Raw genomic sequence first — 7,143 nt, 5'->3', positions numbered from 1 at the left:
ATTCCTTGAGTCATGCTTTCCCTGATCCCTGGAATGCCTTTCTACCATCCTCTGGTTGGTGGATACATCCTGTCAAATGCTTCACATGCTTCAAGATTCAGACCAGATGTTGTCTCCTACAGGGAAGACTCCTATGGCCCTTATCCTCTCCCAGGCTGACTGAAAGTCCCTGGTGTTTCCCCACATCATACCAACCATCTCTTTTCAAAGAATTTGCCTATTCACATGTCAGCTTTCCCCCCACATAAATGTGTTTCTAAAAATCCAGGAATATCTTGTTGCAAACGAAAGTAAACTTAAATCAACTTGACCTTAATTTGTACATAAATAAATAAATAAAGAGGGAATGTGTTAGCTCAATACCTCACTGCAATGCTAAGGGCTCAGCTGGTTTCAGCAGCTCAAACAATATTACCAAATTCTATTCAAGCTCCACTTTTTTCCTCTGTAGATTTTATCCTTAAGAAACATTTGTCTCCACACAGAGGCTCTTAGAATGGAATAATCTAGTGTAAATAGGGCACAAATAAGTTTCTAGAGAAAGCCAAGAGCAAGATTAAGCAGAGCTGGGTGGTCATGTTAACGGTTTTGGATTTTATAAATGCATCGGGAAGACTTGGGTGTGGAGGTGGGGAATAAGTACAAGAAATGGACATCAGATAAGACAATCTCTGTTTTTTCTATTGGAGAAAATGAGTGGGAGAAACAAGAGTGGAAGAGGAGTCAGCAGCTATAAGACTGTTTAAAAGACCAGGGAGCAAAGGTGGTGGCCTACAAGTAAGGTGGTAGCAATGAAGATGGGAAAAAAATGGGCAGAGCCAAGACGTATTTTGGAAATGATAATTGGGTGATTTTTATCATGGGTTGGATGGAGAAAGTGGTTATAGAAAGGTAAAAGCCAAGGACAACTTTTATACTTCTGACTCAAGCAACTGGTGATGCTAGTTTCTAGATAAAGAAATAGGTTGGTGGGAAGGGGATAGCAAAGAGGGGAGGTGGCAGGTTTGGAGGGGAGAGGCAACAGCTCCATTTGGATATGTTAATGGTTCATGAGACATCCAGATGGACTTCAGTTTGATTTATGCACAGATCTGTCTCAGATTTGTGTCTGAAATAGTGTATCTAGTTGCTGATGAGGGAAGAAAAGGATACAGAAAAAGTGGGTAAATACACACTCTGTGATTGACAAATAAGAGGTCACCTTTTAAGTCTGGAAGTTTCCATTGTAGAGATTTGGACGTAAAGACAACAAGATCTGGGTTCTATTAGCAGCTCTCTTGCAGTCTAACTGTGTGATCTTGGTCTATTCACCTTCCTTACTGAATGTAAGCCCCATACATGGGGATAATTCTTTGTCCCTCATTTTCAAGGCTTTTCTGAAGACCTATATGTTAAAGGGATTGCAAACTGTAGACCAATAAATGTCGATAAATCAGAATTAGGATCATTTTAATATACCCAGATATCAAAACCAGAGGAGTTTTTCAATGAAAGTGAGCCATGTAAGAGAAATTGGGTTCATTCCTTTTTTCAAACCCTAACTAAGCCTTTGAAACAGTCCCAAGAACAACCTCAGCCTTCTGGTGTCAATGAAACACTTTGGTACTTTGCTATTTAAACTCCCATCACCCCCAGTTAGTTGCTCACAGCTTGTCCCCTGTGGCTGATGCTGAAATGTATTTCTCTCCCTTTACGTCCTAGTTTCTCAGGCAAAATCCATTCCATTTGGCCGAAGGAACGGGCCAGACGATATCCGACATGCCTTTCCTCCCCCCAGTCACCAGGGAGCTAAGAGATGATTTCCACTATTTTGCCAACAAACGACCGAGGGCTGAAACAACCACCTGTGAACTGAACATTGTAGGTTTTACTTATTTATTTATTTAATTTTTTTGAACAGCAAAGCCTGGGAATGCCCAGGAAGGGGATGAGATCATCTGTCTCGTCTGTGAGCAGTATGGTCTGCAAGTTTTCTCATTCCACATTACGTCATGCTGGAAAGAGAAGGCGTCTGGACATTCCTTACGCAATCTGCAGGCGTGCTAAGTAAGGGAGACACGGGCTTGCTGGATCATCCTGCTTCCCCGATTTTAGTCACTCATGAGTATCCCTGCTCATTAATTCTGCCAACATGTATAGGATGCCCACTCTGTGCCTGTGATTTTTTATGTGAAAATCATCTTGCACACTCATTAACTTATTCCTTCATTAAACAAATGCTTATGGCACAGGATTATGGGTGCTGGGGATACAGAAGTGAACAAAACGGATCAAATCCCTACCTCATGAAGCTGCTATTCTGTTGCAAGAGATGGCCAATTAACAAATCAACATGTAAATATATGATACAATGTCAGATAAATGCCCTGAAGTAAAACTTAACCAAGATAAGTAGATAGAGATGGCCATTTTTTGGATAAGATAACCAAGGGAAATCTAAGGAGGTGACATCTGAGCAGAGGCCAGAATGAACTTTAGGATGCACTAACAAACATCTCTGAAGGACAGGAAGGGATCTCCAGGCAGGGATAACAGTGCAAAGGTCCTGAGACTATAAAGTGTTTTAGTAGAGACACTACCATTTTTCACATTATCTTGGAGCATTCCTATAATTCCATGCTATCCCCAGAAGTGATTCTTCCCATCATACAGATGAGAAAACTACATCCAAGAGGTTGTCCATTCACCTCCTTGGTAATCAAGTCCACGGATTCAGTTTTCACTCTGCTCTGCTCTTATGTAATTCTCACATGTGCTTTCTGTTAGGCATTCTTTGTATAGAAGTAAATTAAAGCAAGAGTAATGTGATTGAGGTTAAAAGCAGAGAAAAGGAAGAGGAAAGAATCCCCCCACTTCCTTTCTGGTTTGCAGAATATAAAATTTGCTACATTTGAAGAAAAAAATTCTAGGATAATCTATCTAGTTATGTCCTTGGTCATGTTTAATGTGCCAGCCAATTGAAAGTCCATTGTGGTGCCAAGGATGTCATGAAACCACTGTTCTTTCTGTGGACCAGAATGACAGGCCAGCTGCTGATAAGTGCATATGCATTCAGTTCAAAGAGTTTGCTCCTAGCAGACCTGTCTTAGCCTTTTGTTTCAGGCCTTCATGCTCAGGAATAGATACCATTACTCAAGCAGTTATTGAAAGCCATTTTCAGGAGGTACTTTTCCAGACAGGCACTGGGGAAGCCTTCAAACACATCCACTATGCTGATAATTAGGATTCAATTTCATGAAGCTTAGTGTATTGGGACTCTGGTTGGATTCACAGGAAAAAGTAGAAAGTGGTAACAGAAAGCAAATTTGAGTTAAGAATGGAGGAAATGGGAAAAAGAGTTAACATTAATTATGTACCAGGTACATTTAGTCCTCAGAACCTTACAAGGTAGATATCTTTATACCTATTTAAAGTCAAGCAAGGTGAAGTTTATTGAGATTCTGGAACCAGAATGCCTCAGTTGGGATTCAAACCCAAGTTCAGCTTCTCTATGCTAATCTATTTGCCACTGCCTTCGTTGTCTTTCTGAAAAGTCAGAGGGAGTCAAAAAAATCTCTGACAGTTCTGCTAATCTTTTCATTCATCAAGACTGACATTTTTGCTTGGTTCCCCCAAATATTTAGCTATTCCAAATTTAAACAGAGGATAGCATCCCTCTAAAGCAGTCTTTCCAAAAAGTTCTGATCCCAAGCTCCTGGCTCCCATTTGAGGTTGCTTAATAGGGATCCTAGAATAGATACAAATAGCATTGGGTAATCCATAAGGCTCCTTGCTGAATGACCACTGTTGCAGACTGAGGTTTGGATGACACTATCACAGAAGTATTGGAACCAACTGGTCCTGTGCTCCTTGGAATGGTGGTTTCTTTACAGAGGAAGTAAAACTATTCCAACTAAAAGGATTTCACAAGTTACTCTGATTAATCACATAACTTGCCATGTGTGATTGATGGTTTACATATCTGACTTCCCATTTGGAGTGTTGGCTGCTCTTTCAGAACAGGGACCATGATTTAATCACCTCTGTGTCCCCATAGCATGCCATATTGTTGGCACTCAGTCATATTTTAATAAACATATGTGAGTTATCCAATGCTACAAAGAAAACCACTCCAAAACCCTGTGGCTTAAAACAACAACCATGTATTTAGCTCACAATTATGCTGGTCAGCAGTTTAAGGCAGGCATAGCTGGATAGCTCTTCTGATTTCTGTTGGGCTTACTCATGAGAATGTGGTTAGCTGTGTTCAGCTAGGCAGACCTGCTTCTGAGTGGGGCTGTCCACATGTGTCTCTCCTGCTACACTCTGGCCCAGTTTTGTTCCCATGGCGTGACAGGGATGTAAGAGTAAGCAAGAGAAACTGAAACATATGAAGCTTCTTACAGCCTAGACTCCAAACTGGCACGTCATATCTTCTGTCACATTATGTTGGATGAATTAAGACATGGGGACAGCCCAGAAAAAAGCAGAGTAATAGATACTCTCTTCATGAAAGAGCAGCTTTGTCACATTGCAATGGATGGGGGATGAGTAGAGAATGAGGGCCATTTTTTCAACCTTCCACAAAATATCTGTGATGAATAAAATGCATGGCATATCAAAATATGATATAAAACCTATTTTTTCACTAAAATTAATGCCTCCTTTATAAATAGCTTACTTTCTAACCTGGAAGAAAGAGATAGAAGTCACCAACCAAGAGCATGAGATGGCCCATGTTCTATAAGAAGCAAAGACCAGAACATGGGACTCAAAAGGGTTGATGTTGCAAATTAGAATATTGAAGTTCATAGTTTTTGTTTTGTTTTGTTTTGGTTTTCCTGAGGGGAGGAGGATCTCCTGACCTAATTGTCTGCATGCCTTTAAATTAATAGTGTTCATTTTCTGCTTTGCCCTGGAAGGCAGTTTAAGATGATTTGGTGAAAGAATATATTTTTTTGTTTGTTTGTTTTTGTTGGTTGGTTGACTTTTTTTTGAAGAATAATATTTTATGTATGTACCATATTTTCTTTATCCATTTATCTATCAGTGGACACTAGGTTGTTTTTTATTTATTTGTTTGTTTGCTTATTTATGAGTGATTGAGAGGGCAGAGGGACAGAGACAGAGGGAGAGAGAGATTCCAGTCAGGCCCCATGCCCAGGGCTTGAACTCTCAACTGTCAGATCATGATCTGAGTGAAAATCAAGAGTTGGATGCTTAACTGACTGAGCCACCCAAGTGCTGCCCCTAGATTGTTTTCATATATTGGCTATTATAATAATGCTGTGGTGAACATGTGGGTAGGTATTATCATTTCCTTCAGATGAATTGCCCAGAACTGGAATTGCTGGATCATATGGTAGTTCTATTTTTAATTTTTTGAGGAACCTCCACACTTTTTCCCTAGTGGCTGCACCAATTTGCATTTCCACTCACAGCACACAAGCGTTCCCTTTCTTTCTGCATACTCTCCAACACTTGTTATTTCTTGTCTTTTTTATAATAGCCATTCTAATGGGTGTGAGGTGATATCTCATTGTGGTTTTGATTTGCATATTTCTGGGGTTAGTTCTTAAACTTGCAATAATCATGCCTCCTATAAACTCATTGACTATGATACTGCCCCTGCACAAAGCTTTTCTCTGATTATTAGTGATGTTGATTATTTTTTCATGTACCTATTGGTCATCCATACATCTTCTTTACAAAAACGTCTTTTTCAGTGTGGCTTTTTCTCTCTCTCTTTAGCTGTGGAGTTTGTTCTGTCTGTCTTCAGGTCGACCTCTGGGGTATTTAGGCTGATTTGATAGTTATCTAGTTGTGTTCATTGGACAAAGCAAGCCTAGGGTCCTCCTGCCACTATCTTCCTCTCCTCAAAACAGCACATGCTTTAAAGTCAGACAGACTGAGCTTCAAATTCTGGCTTCTGCATGTTCTAGTCATGTGACCTGGTATGTATTTTTTTTAAATATTTTTTCTTTTAATTGCAGTAGTCAGCATAGAGTGTTGTTTTAGTTTCAGGCGTACAACCTAGTGATTCCACAATTCCATTCCACAATTCCAGTGCTTATCACAGCAAATGCTGTCTTTAATCCCCTTCACCTGTTTCACCCATCCCTCCATTGGTAACCATCTGTTTGTTCTCTATAGTTAAGAGTCTGTTTCTTGGTTTGTCTCTCTCTCTCTTTTTCCTTTGCTCGTTTGTTTTGTTTCTTAAATTCCACAGATGAGTGAAATCATATGGTATTTGTCTTTTTCTGATTGACTTATTTCACTTAGCATTATACTCTCTAGCTCCATCCATGTGGTTGCAAAGATTTCATTCCTTTTTATGACTGAATAATAATCCATTGTGTGTGTGTGTGTGTGTGTGTGTGTGTGTGTGTGTGTGTGTATTTACACCACATCTTTATCCATTTATCTATCACTAGACATTTGGACTGCTTCCATAATTTGACTATTGTAAATAATGCTGCAATAAACATAGAGGTGTGTGTATCCCTCTGAAGTAGTGTTTTTGTATTTTGGAGATAAATACCCTGTAATGCAATTACAGAATTCTATTTTTAACTTTTTAAGGAACCTCCATTACTGTTTTCCATGGTGGCTGTGCCAGTTTGCACTCCTACCAACAGTTCACGAGGGTTTCTTTTTCTCCATGTCTTCCCCAGAATTTGTTTCTTGGTTTTTGTTTTAGTTATTCATACAACTGTGAGGTGATAGCTCACTGTAGTTTTGCATTTCCCTGACCATGAGTGACGTTGAACATCTTTTCATGTGTTGTGTTGTCTGTATGTCGTCTTTGGAGAAACATCTATTCATGTCTTCTGCCCATTTTTAGTTGGATTATTTGGTTTTTGGTTTTTTGTGTGTGTGTATGAGCTGGTATAATTTAACTTATCTTTCTGGGTTGGTTTCTTCATCTGTAAAGTGGGGATTAATAATAACAACTGTGCATATCTGTTGTGAGTATTAAGTAAGATGGTATAGGTATAACATTTAACATAGTGCCTGATCCAACATAAGTGACAGATGAATATGAGTCTCCTTCAGGCTTTCTTCCCTTTCCCTCTGCATTGCTGAAGGGTACCTTCCCATGAATCCAGGGTAGGAAGGTATTTTGTGAGCATTGATATAAAACAGTGTTCTCAGAATTACTCA

The 7,143-nt window shown here is 39.5% G+C and overlaps 1 pseudogene; it reads right to left on the bottom strand.

Annotated features, from left to right (window-relative positions):
• Nucleotides 1–5,537: 5,537 nt before the first annotated feature.
• Nucleotides 5,538–5,619, bottom strand: LOC125928279 (uncharacterized; annotated as a pseudogene).
• Between the last annotated feature and the right edge of the window lie 1,524 nt (nucleotides 5,620–7,143).

Source organism: Panthera uncia, chromosome D4, assembly GCF_023721935.1.
Source record: "Panthera uncia isolate 11264 chromosome D4, Puncia_PCG_1.0, whole genome shotgun sequence".
Lineage (NCBI taxonomy): Eukaryota > Metazoa > Chordata > Mammalia > Carnivora > Felidae > Panthera > Panthera uncia.
The sequence above is the reverse complement of the archived record's forward strand: the minus strand, read 5'-3'. Positions and strand labels throughout refer to the sequence as shown.